General features: G+C 28.6%; 1 protein-coding gene across 1 annotated transcript in view; it reads left to right on the top strand.

Moving 5' to 3' along the window:
• LOC126743660 (junctophilin-1) overlaps positions 1-16,948 on the top strand; it is a 72,229-nt gene that overhangs the window by 26,724 nt on the left and 28,557 nt on the right. The window lies entirely within an intron of this gene.

The following is a 16,948-nucleotide window of genomic DNA, read 5'->3' as shown; positions in this document are numbered from 1 at the left end:
ATATCGAAAACCCTAGGGTGTTTACCAGGGCTCTTTTCGTATTTCTGGTTATGATAAGTTTCACATTGCTGTCCTCGCTAATGCTGTCCGCCTTCTTATTTCTGTTTCACACCCTCCCTTGCTGTTTATTAGGGACCCTAAGTACATGAATTCATCTACTACTGCAATTCTATTTTGCAGATTTCTTAACTGTATGGTGTTACTCTTGTCAATGACCATTAACTTGGTCTTGTCTAGATTTATTTCGAGGCCTAGAGCTCGGCTTTCATTAGCGACCTGATCAATAAGTGTAACCATCTCATCTTCATCTCTTGTTATTAGGGTAGTGTCGTCCGCGTATCTGAGATTACATATCTTTCTACCATTGATTGACACACCTCCTTCAAAATTTTCCAGGGCTCGTCTCATTATGAATTCACCGTAGGTATTGAAGAGTCTCGGTGATAGGATGAGCTCAGCACGAACTCCGTCTGTTCCTGGGGATTTGTTTAGCTTTAGGTTTTTTATAGATTCTTTAATTTCAGACATAAGAATATTGGGCTCCATTTCAAATTGTGTGTTTTCTTTCTGTTGTTCGATCACTATTTTGGTTTCTTTGGTGTATAATTCCTCACAATATTGTCTCCATCGTTCGATCACTTTTTCATCTTCCCATACTATCTTTCCGTCCTTGTCTTCAATTGTGAAAGTCTTTGGTTTGAATTTGCGTGTTATTTCCCTTACTTTTTGATACAAGTCTCTGGTGTCATGGGTGAGTTGATGTTCCTCTATATCCCTGCATATTTTCTTAATGTAGTTGTTTTTATCCTGTCTGCATTGTCTCTGTATCTTTTTATTTAAACTCTTGTACAGGTCGCAGTCTTCTCTCGTTAGGGTGCCCTTCCTTTTCATTTCTTTTCGTTTGTTAATTGTTTCTATGGTCGCTTGTGTGATCCAGGGTTTGTTTGGCCGATTTATCGGGTTATGTGTTAGTTGAAGGTGATCTGCTGTCGTCTTAATAACATTTCTTAATGCTTCCCATTCTTGGTCTGGGTCTGGTTTATTCATTATGTCATGTTTTTCGGCCTCCAATTTGTTATTGCCGTTTGGCTGTTTCCGTCATGTTGATCCTGTTGCGTTGGTGGTATATTCTTTTTAGACGGAGCCTGAACTTCATTAGTAATAAATTATGATCTAAACCACAGACAGCTCCAGGGTACGTCTTGCAGTTAACGACGGAGGATTTCCAGCGAGATCTGACCATAATGTAGTCAATTTGATTTCTATATCTATCTCCTGATGATGTCCATGTGTATAGGCGTCTTTTATGATGTGCAAATAATGTATTTGCGATAGTGAGATTTTGTTCTTGGCAGAATTGAAGCATTCGTTCACCTCATTAATTATTAATCACAAGTAAAAAAATTATAAAAATTGTAATATTAAAATTAAATTGAACATGTATTTTAGAGTAAATAAAATTTTTTATATTTAGCAATAAAACTGTAATTAAATTGTTGATCTTTGAAAACAATTTGCAGTCCGTATTAACAAAATTTAATTTAGTAAGTTTACATCGCAATTAATGAATTATCCATATAATGAATAAAATCAAATATATTTAAAAAAAATACTGCAATAAAATAAAGTAAATAAAATAATTCAAAAAAGTAAACAAAAATATTGCTATAACAAATATGTCATGACGTGTTGTTTCTTTCTTTCTTGTTCCTTTAATAATTTTCCTCCGTTTTCTTTAATTTTTTTTATGTGCGCATATTTTAGTGCATGCATGTAGATATTGTAAAACATTAAGAATTTTTAGGAATTTTACAAAAAAAATCCTTTAAATTATTTTCTTTTTTCACAACATAGTTCTTAATATTCTATAATATAATCATAAGTCGAATGCTTCCAATTTGAGTCAATCCAAGTGTCTATGCTTCAACAACATCGTAGTACATTGGCCATCATCGACTTTCTTAAAGTCCGAAAAAATCACCCTTTGCAGATGGCGCTTAAGTTCCACTCGTCAAAACATCAAACAAAAAAAAAAAAAACGGTGAATTTTGACACCCGTTAACTGACGTCAGCTAGGTACGTCACCACGCGATTTTATTCGAAATTAGTTCAGTGACTTTAAAAATACCCCGATTATGTGATGTATTATATTGTTTCGCACCCATAATTTAGACAAAAATAATATATTTTTGGCTTTTGTTTCCGGGCCTCCCGGCTACGAGTCACACACACACACACACTCATCCTGCCAACTTAATCTAAAATTATAATCATTACACCAGAAAAAGTATGTTTCTTAATGAGCGAGTGAGGAAAAAAATGGAGAAAGACACTTTTACGTTTTATGACTTGTTTGAGGATTCTCTTCGTTTCTGTGCCAGATTTCTGGAAGCGAGTTTTCAGCATTGGAAAATGGCTCTCTTGACACCAGATCTCGCTTCCTTATTTCTTGTTATGTACCAGAGAAGGTTGGCATGAAGTTTAGTCATGGGGTTTTTTTCCAGAAAATAATCTGGATTTTTCAAGGGAACAAGCCTTAGAAGTCCGATCGTCCCGATTTTTTAGTTTTTTCCAGGCAGTTGAAATGATCAAGCTAAGGAATTAGAACAATATTTAATTTATTTAATTTTTATTTAGAAATATATATTTTTTTAATTCCCTTTTTTTAGTTTTGCATTATTTTATACAGCATCCAATTTGTAGTTTTTAGATTTTCACATTTTGCGACGTAATAATTCTTATTTTCTTACTCTATTTTAATCTCCATTTCCCCTGTTAATTTCTTAGTAAATTTTAATTAAATTAAAAAAATATATTTTTTTTACAATTAATTTAATTTATGCCTGTTTCTTTCTTCTGATATATTACTCGTATTTACTTTTTTATTATAATTACACTCTTTGTCTAGTGTCTAGTAGGGTTTTTTGGCATTATTTTATATTTTTACTTGGTCATTTTGTGTTTCTTAAATAGTTCTCTAAATATTTTAAGCAACTTACTCCCAAATTCTATTTTCCTTTCTGATTTCGTCCAGGCAGTTTAAATATGTTTTTTTTTTTATTATTTTCTTCTTTTTATAAAATCTTATACTATACAATTATGTAAATTATCATAATTTATAATACTTTACAATTTTTCATTTTTTTTAATTATTCGAGTGTCTGGTAAAATTTTTTACGTTTCTTTAAGATATTTCAAGCTAATCTGAGTGGAAGACTTTTTGACTGAGCAAAAGTAGTTGTTAATTCCAGGCACCCTAAAGGCAATTTAAGAATATTATTCCAGGCATGCCAGTTTCTCGAATAGTCTTCTAAATACTCCCAAGTGTCTTCCAGGCATTTGGGATTAATTTGGGAGCCTGGAATAATCCTTTAAATACTCTTAAGAAGGTAATCGAATTGAGTGAAAGATTTTTTGACTGAGCAGAAGTAGTTCTTAATTCCAGGCACACTAAAGACAATTTCAGAATATTATTTTAGGCATTTCAGTTTCTAGAATAGTCTTTTAAGTACTTCCAAGTGTTTTTCAGAAATTTGGGATTAATTTGAGAGCCTGGAATAATCCTTTAAATATTCTTAAAAAGATAATCTAAAAAAGCAAAAGTCTGATAAAAGACTTTTTGACTGAGCAGAAGTAGTTCTTAATTCCAGGCACCTTAAAGGTAATTTCAGAATATTATTCCAGGCATTTCAGTTTTTGGAATAGTCTTAAAAGTACTCTTAAGTATTTGGGATTAATTTGAGAGCCTGGAATAATCCTTTAAGTACTCTTAAGAGGGTAATCTAATTGATTGAAACACTTCGACTGAATGGAAGTAGGTCTTAATCTCAGGCACCTTAAAGGTAATTTCAGAATATTATTCCAAGCATTTCAGTTTCTGGAATAGTCTTCTAAGTACTCCCAGGTGTCTTCCAGGCATTTGGGATTAATTTGAGAGCCTGGAATAATCCTTTAAATACTCTTAAGACGGTAATCTAATTGAGTGAAAGACTTTTTGACTGAGCAGAAGTAGTTCCTAATTCCAGGCACCCTAAAGGTAATTTCAGAATATTATTCCAGGCATTTCAGTTTCTGGAATAGTGTAATAAGTACTTCCAAGTGTTTTCCAGGCATTTGGGATTAATTTGAGAGCCTGGAATAATCCTTTAAATACTTTTAAGACGGTAATCTAATTGAGTGGAAGACTTTTTGACTGAGCAGAAGTAGCTCTTAATTCCAGGCACCCTAAAGGTAATTTCAGAATATTATTCCAAGCATTTTTCTGTGTTCTTTTTATTTTTCTTGTAAATTTTTTTATACTGTTTCTTCTGAAATTTTTTGAAGGAAAAACAGTAAAAAAAATATATTTAATTAATTAAAAAAAGAAAAAAAACAGACAACGATTATAAGTAATGCCTGGAAGAAGTTTTTCCAAAAATGTTACCAACGAGCTCATAACTCAAAAATCAAATAAGTGAAACTTTTGAAAAATCGTACACAAAATCCTTGATTAAAATAATGCAACACGTGCTTGAGCAATTTTTGAAAAATTTACAGGGTGCCCGAAAAAAAATTAATTAGCAATAAAAAGTATGAAGTAAAAAAAATTAACTAAAGGCGACTTTAATTCATGTATATATAAGTAAAAAATTGTATTCTTAGTATAGTATTTGTAGTAAAATATATATATATACAGGAATACAAAAACAAGGAAACAAAATTAAATGAATGATAAAAAACGAGAAACTTTATAGTAGTGATATAATTTAAAAACGTTAAAAAATTGATAGGAAATAAAGAATAAATGAAAGTAGTTAGAGGAGTAGAATTATATATTTAAGGCATGAAATTCACAAATCTACTTTAACAAATGCTTGGAAGAAAATTAACAATTAATAGTAATAAGAGCAAGAAAACAGTATATGACATAAAAATGATAAGAAAATATAAATAAAGGCAAGTGAATTATAAAAAAAAATAAACGGATGTGAAAAATAAGAATAAAAATAATTTCATCCCACCTTCATGCACATTTAATAATTTATGATTTAAAAAATCTAGGAAGTAAAAAAAATATATATATTACAGGAATACAAAGATAAGGAAAAAGAGCTAAATTATTAGTTATAAACAGGGTAAAAAATTGGTTGAATGTACATGAGTTAAATGTAAAAAAAAAAGAAATTACGTTGCATTTTTTTATCACAGGGACAAATAGCCCAATTTTATCGCATTTTTTAATTGATAATGATAATTTAATAAAGGAAACCTCTGGAATAAAATATGTAGGTAAATTCTCACAGCGAATATTTTACTAAAGCTTAAAAAGTAATATATAACTTCCATATAATAGGACCGTTTTTTAATTTAAATGAGCTAATTATTATTATTTTTTACCACAATTTGTTCATATATATATTCTGTTAAAGACGTATCTACTAATCACAGCACAACAAATAAATAAATAAATGATGCAAAACAAAACAAACCCTAAAATAATGAAATGAATTAGAAAAGAATAATATTAGAAAAGAATTGTACAAGACAAAAATTGTACAAGCTCCCTCAAACAAACAACCCTTTAAAACCTCGAAAGAGCCGAAGGGGAAAGGGATGGCGTCGCGACGGACGAGCGTCGTTAGGCGCCATTGATCGCACATGACGGCGTCGGCACGCAAAAGGTAGCGGGACAAACCCCGAAGGTGGAGAAAGGAGAGAAACTGGGTCACTGGAATCGAGAGTAGGTAAACAAAACCCCCTCCTCCTCAACGAGAACTTTAATATGGATTTATGATGGTCCTACGCAAACAAACTGTTGATTTTGATTTTGCGAATCAGGAATTTTGACTGAGAGAACGGTTGTTTTGGTATGGATAGGAACTTTGTTGGAAGTTTTGGCAGAACACAGTAGGGTAGATTGCTGTAACAGCTCTTCACGGCAACGTCCAGTTGAACAGGGTATTCCACCATAGTATTCTGGAACCTTTAGTATAGAGTTTTGCAAATATCATTTTTATGCCTTTGACAGATCTGAATACAATGAGACAATAGATAATATAAATTCTGAGTTCAAAAAATGCATCAAAATTGGTTCTTTATGATGTTCGGCAAAGAGTATCTTACTTACTATTATTACCATTGAGGATGATTGGATTCGCGAGTGTTTCTAGACGAAAAGGTGCCCTTTAAAAAACAAATAACTTGGTAGTAAAATAAAGTCAATTTTATGTGAATCGCTGATGCCCTCGCATTTTTTCAGTCCAGTCTACAGCCTCTGTTTGGATTTTATTGGCCAAAAAAGGGCTCAGAAGGTCCAAAATAGCTGTTTAAAATTAATTTTTTATACTTCTAGTCCTAGTCTAATCTCCCATAAGCTACTCAAACTTAAATGTTTGATTTTAAGTCCTTTTTAAAAGTGGAGTAAATAGTTACTAAGAAAGATGTTTTCTTAAAAGAATTTTTTTCTCTACACAACAAATGCCAATCTTGTTTTAAAAGTGATAACTGATCGTCAACGAACTCAATATTTAGTTCTGGTCAGTCTTAGTTTCTTCCAGGCAGTTGAGTTAGGAGCTATTGTTTTCTATAAGCCTGTTGAATGTTTTGTGAATATACCTGGAAAAATTAAAATATTCTTACAGGCGCTTGAATTAAAACCTGCTACTTTTTATGAGTTTATTGAATTAATTAATATACTTGCAAGATCTGGAAGTTGAATCGAAAAACATAGAAGACCTAGAAGGAACCGAAATATTCTTCCAGGTAATTGAATTAGGAGCAATTGCTCTCTATGAGTCAGTTGAATGAATTCAACAGACTTGAGTCATTTAGGTCCTGAGTTGAATGAAGAGCTATTGCTATTAAAAAAAATTAATGAGTTTATTGAATCAACTAATATACCTGCAAGATCTGGAATTTGAATTGAAAAACATAGAAGACCTAAAAGAAACCAAAATATTCTTCAAAGCAATTGAATTAGGGTTTATTGCACTTTATGAGTCGGTTGAATGAATTGAAGTACCTGGAAGAAATTAAGATATTCTTACAGGCACTTGAATTAAAACCTACTACTTTCTATGACTTTATTGAATCAATTCTTATACATGCAAGACCTGAAAGTTAAATTGAAAAACCTAGAAGGAACCGAAATATTCTTCAAAGCAGTTTAATTAGGGTCTATTTCTCTTTATGAATCGGTTGAATGAATTGAAGTATCTGGAAGAAATTAAGATATGCTTACAGGCACTTGAATTAAAACCTACTACTTTTTATGAGTTTATTGAACCAATTCATATACCTGCAAGATCTGGAAGTTGAATTGAAAAACATAGAAGATCTAGAAGGATTCGAAATATTCTTCCAGGTAATTGAATTAGGAGCAATTGCTCTCTATGAGTCGAGTTGAATGAATTCAACAGACTTGAGTTATTTAGGTCCTGAGTTGAATTAAGACCTATTGCTATTGAAAAAAAATGCTCAGTATTAAGTACAGAAAAAATCAAAATTCCACAAATGAAGCAGCGGAAAAAGAAAATTAGGATGAAATGAATCGTTTTTCCGATCTGTTTTCTTCGTTTTCCTCACGTTTTGTTTAAGCTTTTCTTTTTATTTTTGGATTTAATTATGATTGCTTACTAAAAAAATTTCTTCTTTAATATTTTTTATAAGTCCTGAATAACATGAACGCGATGACTATTCTAAAGCATAAAAAATAAATTTTAAAAAGATTTTTCACTTATAATGCGACCTTGACTCTGAATGGAGTATAGGCTTTTCTGTATCTTTAGTGTGATTATCGTACTTAGTTTAAGCTTGTATATATTTTGTTATTGACAGATGAAATACACCACTTCTAATAGGTATACTTCTTGCTTTTATCTGTCCTGATTTAGCACCTAGGTATGCCCTTGTTTACCATGCATTTAGATTACATTGATATTTTGTATTTTTGGTAAATAAAAATTGTTTATTATTATTATTATTAACTACATAAAGAAAATATGATTTAAAAATGATTCAGGAGTGGTCGAACATCGATTATTTCCCCCCTATACATAAATTTTTTTATTAAATCACTGAGAGCTAAAAATCAAAATTTAACTCTGAATTCTTCTTTATGGGGTCCTAATGGATTTAATTTTAAACCGAAAAATCTATTTTTAAGATCCAATTTCCGTTTACCAAAAATATCGGGATCTGTCTATTTTTGACGGTAATATGTCGCTTATTCCAGACTTAATGCAGGGTTCCCATTTTAGTCTTCTCATTCCAAAACTGAAATATTCCTTTTAACTGGGAACAAAAAACTGGTTACGAAATCAGCTTGTGTGTGTGTATGTTTGGCACAGTTTCAATGGCAACATTGAACTACATTTTTGTTATTTTTAATTCTATGCATCTGATTTGGAGATTATTTGTACGTTTTTCTAAATATTCCAGAGGGGACATCAATATATTTTATTCATGTTATATTATATTTCGTCGCATGAACTCGGTTGTGTGTATTTCCCATAAAAATTTATCTAAAACATTCAAATCTGGAGATCTTGCCGGCCATTTTACAGAACCATTATTTTCAATCCAAACCTTTCTATAAAATAGTTTGAAACTTGTCGTGTATTGTGTGTGTGGGAGATAATAATAAACAAAGTTTTTTTTCTTTATTATTATTGTTAGTTTTACAGTGTATGTGTAGGTCTTAAGGCCTGATGATGCCCTGCTAATACAGAGCGAAACACGTGTAGCAAATAAAATTTGCTTATAAGACCGTGACATTGTTTTTTGTTTGTTTATTTACATTTTGTGTGGTCTCTTGAAAAAAAAATGGATGACGATTTTATACTTTTATTTATTTTCATTAATTTTTCGGAATCATTTTTTACAATTTACATGCATTTAATATTTTTGTCATTTTCCATTTTATGTTGCAAAATTACGTTACCTGGAAGACAGAAAATTACGCAAACTTCCTGACAAATATTTAAAAAAAAATTATTGAAATCCCTGGAAGACGAAAAAATTCCATCAAATGTCTGAAATAAAATAGAAAATTAGTCCAGTTTTTTGAAAAACCTACAGAATTACTTTAAATGTCTGAAGGTCATTAAGAATCATTCCAAGTGTCTGGATAATAGAAAAACTGATTCCAAAAGCCTGCAATAAAACAAAACTTCATTAACCTGAAAAACTTTAAGAAAATCCAAAAACATACCAATTTCCCAAAGTTCAAAAAAAATCTTAAAAACGCAATAGTTTACCCAAAAAATATAAAATTAAATAAAAACATTACATATTGCAAATATTTGCAAGACGAGGGAAAATTGCTTCAAAATCCTGGAGTAAAACAAATTTTATTACAAATGCCTGGATAATATAAGAATACTCAAAAAGTCTAGAAAATTTAAAAAAAAATTTTTTAACATTTTCTAGATTTTTTCTCAAAAATTTTGAAATTAAAAAACAAAATATATTTTAAAACATTATTTATTACAAATTTATTACAAATGCCTCGAATATTATAACAATAACAAAAAAACTGGAAATTTTTGAAATTAGAAACAAAAACTTATCCTAAAACATTAAAATTAAAAGAAAAATTATTTGAAATACTTGGAAGACGTGATAATTGACTTAAAGTCCTAGAATAAAACAAGATTTTATCCAGATGCCTGGAATGTCATAAAAATACTCTCAAAATTTGGAAAATGTTAAGAATTCTGTAATTAAAAATTGAAAACGATAAATTATTTTAAAACATTAAAATCAAAAGATAAATTATTTAAATTACTTGGAAGACGTGGAAAATGATCCTAAGAGGTGTGCTCCCTAGGTCTAGGAATAAAATTACATTTTATTCCAAATGCCTGGAATATCGTAAGGATATTTGAAAAATCATCGAAAAATATTTACAGAAAAGATTCGGTTATAACTTACGTAATTTTCAAGTCAATCAGACTTGATTTAGAACTTTTATGAATTTATGAAAAAAAATATTATCATGACCATTGAAGTTGTAAAAAAAATTATTTATTAAAAAACTGCTGGACCAATTGACTTGCAGTTTTTTTATTTCATTCAGAAAAGATTCGGTTATAACTCACGTAATTTTCAAGTCAATCAGACTTGATTTAGAATTTTTATGAATTTATGAAAAAAAATATTAACATGACCATTCAAGTTGTAAAAAAAAATTATTTCTTTAAAAACTACTGGACCAATTGACTTGCATTTTTTTTACTTCATTCAGAAGAGATTTGGTTACAACTCACGTAATTTTCAAGTCAATCAGACTTGATTTAATATTTTTATGAATTTTTAAAGTTTCTTGGGTTAATAATGTGTTTATAAAAAAAATTCGCCGTGTCCATTTAAGTTATGCCGTGTATCTTAGCTTTAAAAAATTATATCTTGAAAACTAATAGACGAATTTACTTGCAGTTTTTTTTGTTTGATTCAAAAGACTTTCGGTTATAACTCACGTAATTTTAATTATAAAAATACTCTCAAAATCTGGAAAATGTTAAAATTTCCAATAAGTCTGTAATTAAAAATTGAAAACGATAAATTATTTTAAAATATTAAAATTAATAGATAAATTACTTGGAAAACGTAAAAATTGACTTAAAGTCCTGGAATAAAACAAGATTTTAGCCAGATGCCTGGAATATCAGAAAAATACTCTCAAAATTTGGAAAATGTAAGGAATTCCAAAAATTCTGTAATTAAAAATTGAAAACAATAAATTATTTTAAAACATTAAAATTAAAAGAAAAAATTATTTAAATTACTTGAAAGACGTGTAAATGACCCTAAGGTCTAGGAATAAAAAATTATATTTTATTCCAAATGCCTGGAATATTGTAAGGATGTTACAATATGATGAAAGACCATCGAAAAACATTTAAAACAAAAACTTTTGAAAATCTCACATTAAATTTAACAAAAATTTAACATTAAATTCATTAATTAAACCATTAAAATTAAAAGAATTATTTAAAATACTTGAAAGCCGTGAAAAATTTCATAAATGTGATATGTATTGTATACTTATCAGTTTGTCACAGCCAATTCAGTTTTTTTTCAAAAATTCGGGTTTTTACAAAAAATAAATATAACTTATGATACATCGCTAAAATGGTAACTAACTGCACAGATTTTAAAAATGTAAAAATCCAATATAAAAAAAAACAGAGTTGATGATGGTTTTCAAAAAAATGAAACGTCATATTAAGAATCTAAAAACACCATAATGTAGCGCGAAAAAAGTGGCGTTACAAAAGTGCAACTTATTTTAAAATCAAATAAGAAATAAGCTCAGAAAAAAATAAATTCGCTTTTTTAAATTCTTTAAACGACATATTGTTAAGCTCAAATATTCTCAGCTTTGCTCTTTTATAGATTCCGAAATCTCCATGTTGAGGGTCGAGTTTGAAACACCCTATATATACGAGTATATATCAATCAATTTACAAGGAAACGAACTAATTGGTGTTCCGCATTCATCCAGACAATTTCAACCGGTCAAATGTATGCGGATATTTCCAGTGTAGAAAACGATTGGGCCAGTTTTAAAGTCTATTATTTATGGCTTAGTATTTATTTATCCCCGAAGGTTCCCGCAAGCTATTTGGCAAACATAGTCGAGCCATTAGAGGGTCAAAGTGCTTTTAAAATAGCAGGAGGCATTACTTGGCTCCGTTTTCTGCTCGCTTCGGTTTTACACGTTTGGATTTTTTAACGAAAAAATTAGATTTAAGACTTTTTGGAGGCTTATTCTAGAATGTTTATATAAAATTAAAAAAAAAAAACACACTTTGACACTATTAAATTAAAGTTCGACCGGCCAGACCTGCCAGACCGGTATATTTCTACAGGACTTCCTACAGGATTTTTCTGGAATAAAAAATTAATTATTGCTCTGCAAACACTGCCGGTATAACATGATTTAACACAATTTCTCGCTATTAAATTAATGATGATCATTATATATTAATTCCGCACCTAGGGCCTTCGTGGCTACATGTATATTTTATAAACGCTCCTTGAATGCCTTTAGATCCCATTCAATAAAAATTGACGTAAATATTTTTTTTTTAATTTAAATTTAGATCGATTGCTCGTATTAATGAAAATAGCATGGCAATTCCGCGAAAATTGATGTCGTTATAACGTTAAATACAGCCGATGGTGGTAATGAGTAGTATTTCCGATGAAGCAACCCGCATTGGTCAACGAAACGGAATTTCAAGTTCAAGCAGTTTAGATATTCGCCATGTTATTTGTTATATACTATAGGGGAACGTTTAGAAAATCAACATATACACACGCGTATCCGGGTGTTGAATGTAATAAACGTTTTTTTTTATTTATGTAATTTATCCGTGGATGGTTTGTTTAACTTGTGAGGGCAATGAATTGTTGATTTTTTCGGAAAAACGATTCCGAAAATGAAGTGCGCGATCGCAAGCTTATCGACGATCGTGAGAAAAATTACGTTTCGTTACGTTATTGGCGAATTATTTGGAATGGCTCCAAAATTGTTCGATTATACGTTTTCTTTTTACTTTCAATTTTGTGACCAGATGTTTTTACGAAAAGTCAAAATTTGAAAGATATTTTCAAAAAACAAAAGTGTATTCGTTCAGGGAGCCATTTATTCCAGGCAATTGATCTTTTAAGTAAAATTCTGGTCTCAAAGGGGATTTCAAGGATAGTTGTTTGAATTAAAATAGATTAAAGTTTTGAATATATTTCTGTTGATTTTGACGCATTTCAAGGCTTATTTGTATCTCAATTAATTGAATATTTTCGAAATTTTTCGGTTTTTATATTTTTTACATAGATTTTTTGGTTTTACAGTCCTCAAGAGGTCTTGTTTTTATTCGTTCAAGGATTTATCCTTCTAGGAACATGAAACTCTTTTTCATTATTCCAGGCAATTGATTTATTTGTAAATTTCTGGATTCGGATCTTTTCGCATTATTTTAATGCTAAGAGGATCCATTGAAGTGGGTTTTTAAAAAATCTTAAAGCTGTTGAGTTTTTACGTTTTAATTTGTATCTCAATTTATTTATATTTTTGCAATGAAGTGCTACTAAGGTTATTGATGAATATTTTTAGATATTTAAACACATTTTTCACATGATTTAGTTGGCCAAATTAATGAACAGAGATGAATGAATGAATCAAATTAAAACAAAATAAATAAATCCTAATTTTGGAGATACCTTGTATAGCTTTAGGAGCATCCGATAAATAGTTCTCTAAAATCGTTAAATTTCGTGGCCAATTCTATTAATTTTTGAAATATTAGAAAGTACCTTTTTGAATCCTCAATTTTCAAAATTTGGGATTTTAAGATTTTTGTAATCTATAAAAATTTTACTTGTGTGTGTTTTTTTTTTTAAATTTCCGAAATGCCAGTAAATGTTAAACAAATTTATTATTAAATTTTAATGTTTTATTAAATATTTTTTGAAATTTAAGTGTTTAATTAAAAGTTTTTATTGTTGTGCTTCGAAAAGTTTTTTGCAAATGACTTTTAAGAAATTTTATAAAAAATTTTAAAATTTTAATAAAAAAAATTTACTTTCTTAAAATTTGAAAATAATTAACAAGGAGTTTAAGGAAAATTTTGAGCCTTTTTACTTTGAATTTCTGAAACTTTTTTTCTATCTAAATGTGAATCTTTACTTTCTTAATATTATAGAGTTTTATACTGTTTGTTTAGGTATGAATTAAAACACTCGATACATGAAAATAGTCACTCTATTTTCTTATACACTAAACACAATAATTTAAGACTGTTAGAAACGCTTATTTACACTGTGTTTCAATGTTTCGGTTTAAAAGTCGCGCCAATATTCAGACTTGAATATTGGCGCTTTTACTTTAAATTATTCATTATTACAGGCAGTTGATTTGTAATAATATAGTATAGATAAGTAAGTATAAATTTCTAAATTCGGAGATGTTTTAAATCTCCTTATTCTTCATTCTTCAGCATGATCAGACTGTTTTTTATTGAATCTTACCCTGTAAAAAATACGAATGTAAATAATGGACAAAATATGGATATAAAGATACTTAAATTTCGTGATCAATTTACTAATTGTTGAAATATTAAAAAAAAAAATTTAGGATTTTAGGGTTTTTTCCATAATTGTAAATATTATATGTTTTTGGCTGATCAAAATTTAAGTGTAAACAAAAGAGTATTCGTTCGAGAGCCATTTATTCCAGGCAATTGATCTTTTAAGTAAAATTCTGGTCTCAAAGGGGATTTCAAGGATAATTGTTTGAATTAAAATAGATTAAAGTTTTAAATATATTTCTGTTGGTTTTGACGCATTTCAAGGCTTATTTGTATCTCAATTAATTGAATATTTTCGAAATTTTTCAGTTAGACATTTTTTACATACATTTTTTGATCAGATGTCCATTAATGAATCCAAATTTTACGCATCAAAGATACTTAAAGTCTTTAAGAGGTCTTGTTTTTATTTGTTCAAGGATTTATCCTTTTAGGAACATGAAACTCTTTTTCATTATTCCAGGCAATTGATTTATTTGTAAATTTCTGGATTCAGATTATTACGCATTATTTTTCTGTTTCAAGAGGATCGATTGAAAACCTAAATAAGGCATTAGGTTTTTAAAAAACCTTGAAGCTGTTGAGTTTTCACGTTTTAATTTGTATCTCAATTTATTTATTTTTTTGCAATGAAGTGCAACTAAGGTTATTGATGAATATTTTTAGAAATTTAAACACATTTTGCACATGAGTTAATTGGACAAATTAATAAATTTAAATTTTAAGAATCAAAGATTTTATTAGACTGAATGATTTGAAATTGGCTGTAGAAAAATTTAAAAAGGACATTCTTTGGGATTTTTTCGAATTTTATAATTTATTTCATGAAAAATATGGATGAAAATAAATCCCAATTTTTCGAGATACCTTGATCCTCCGATAATTAGTCCTCTAAAATCCTTAAATTTCGTGGTCAATTCTATTAATTTTTGAAATATTCGAAAGTACCTTTTTAAATCCTCAATTTTCAAAATTTGGGATTTTAAGGTTTTCGTAATCAACAAAAATTTATTTTTTTTTAAACTGATAACTTGTGTGTGATGTTTTTTTGATTTCTAAAAAGCCAGTAAATGTTAAAAAATCTATTATTAAATTTTAATGCATTATTAACCATTTTTTAAAACTTAAGTGTTTTATTAATTAATTAAATATTTAATTAAAAGTTGTGCTTCGAAAAGTTCTTTGGAAATGTAACTTAATAAAAAAATCTAAAATGTCAATAAGAAAAATTACTTTCTTAAAATTTGAAAATAATTAACAAGAAGTTGAAGGGAAATTTTGAGGGTTTTTACTCTGAATTTCTGAAACTTTTTTCATATCTAATTTTAATAATTAAAATTATTTTTAAATTATAAACAATTATTTAAAATTAATAATTTTCTTAATATTGTAGCGTTTTATACTGTTTATTTAGGTATGAATTAAAACAGTCGATACATGAAAATAGTCACACACTAAACACAATAATTTAAGACTGTTTAGAAATGCTTATTCACACTTCCTTCCGTTTAAAAGTCGCGCCAATATTCAGACTTGAATTGGCCACCTAGCGGCGAGTGCTCCATGTATATATTAAATAGTCCATTGTTCCAACTTTCTAACGTATGTTCAGAGATGTCGCAAGGTATATCTGTTGAAATCGTTACAATTTTTTACTCATTAATAATAAATTATTCATTATTTAAGGCAGTTGATTTAATAATGTATGTAATAATATAGTATAGATAAGTATAAATTTCTGAATTCGGAGGAGATCTTTTTCATTCTTCAGGATGTTCAAACTGTTTTTTTTTAATTTACCCTGTGAAAAATATGGATGCAATTAATGGATAAAATTGATATAAAGATACTTAAGTTTCGTGGTCATTTTACAAATTTTTCAAATATTAGAAAATAAAATAAATTTGGGATTTTAATGCCTTTTCCATAATTATAAATATTAATCTTTCCGACTGATAATCTGAGGTATTTCTTCGCTAATTTTCTATAATGTTTGCATTTTAAATCTATAAAATGTTAAAAAAATTAGTAGGTATTTTAATGCATTACCAAGCTTTAGATTGATTTATTTGTTAAAAACACTCCACTTACTTAACACTTAAACTTCAATTAATTAATTTACTTTCAAGAATTTACAATTAAACTGAGACTGCCAAGACTTTAAAACAATAATTTTAGGTTTGAGAGCAGGAGTTTTTTTGGGAAATAAAACTTTTAAAACTCAATCAAATTTTGAAATTTTTCATTAAACAAAAATTGGATAATTCCAAAAATTCCAAAACAAATAACAAAAACTTTGTGGCGGATTTTAAGAGTTTTCTTACTTTGAATTTCTGAAACTTTTTTGTGTGTTAAAATGAGATTTTGAATCCTTATTTTCTTTATTTTGTAGCATTTTTTACTGTTTGTTTCGATGAAAATTAAAACACTTGAATCACAAACAAAGTCAACGGATTTATTACACACATACATCTTAAACTCGATGACTCAAATTCAAATCTTTATTATCCAAAATTGACACAATACAGTGTATGGAATTCGTCCATGTTCAAAGAAGTTAAAATTTCAAACATTATATACTTAAATCTGCACTATCAGTATTATACCTAGTTTACATACTCAAAAAAAATTACTAAGCATATAAAACAGTAACAGAAATAAATATATACGTTACAGCTAGTTATTTCTTCGAAAGGTAGGTCTTAATATCATAGTAACACTTCAAAACTAAAAAAGCTTTCAATTTCTTTTTAAATATTGACAAACTATTGCAATTTTTTATGTCATTTGGCAATTGATTAAATACTTTTGGACATATTTTCAGAATAATTTTTTTTGAAAGAGTTAATCTAGTACGCAACAAAGATAAATCATTT

The sequence above is a fragment of the Anthonomus grandis genome, chromosome 13 (assembly GCF_022605725.1).
Source record: "Anthonomus grandis grandis chromosome 13, icAntGran1.3, whole genome shotgun sequence".
In the NCBI taxonomy this organism is placed as follows: domain Eukaryota; kingdom Metazoa; phylum Arthropoda; class Insecta; order Coleoptera; family Curculionidae; genus Anthonomus; species Anthonomus grandis.
This window is presented reverse-complemented; position numbering and strand designations above follow the sequence as displayed.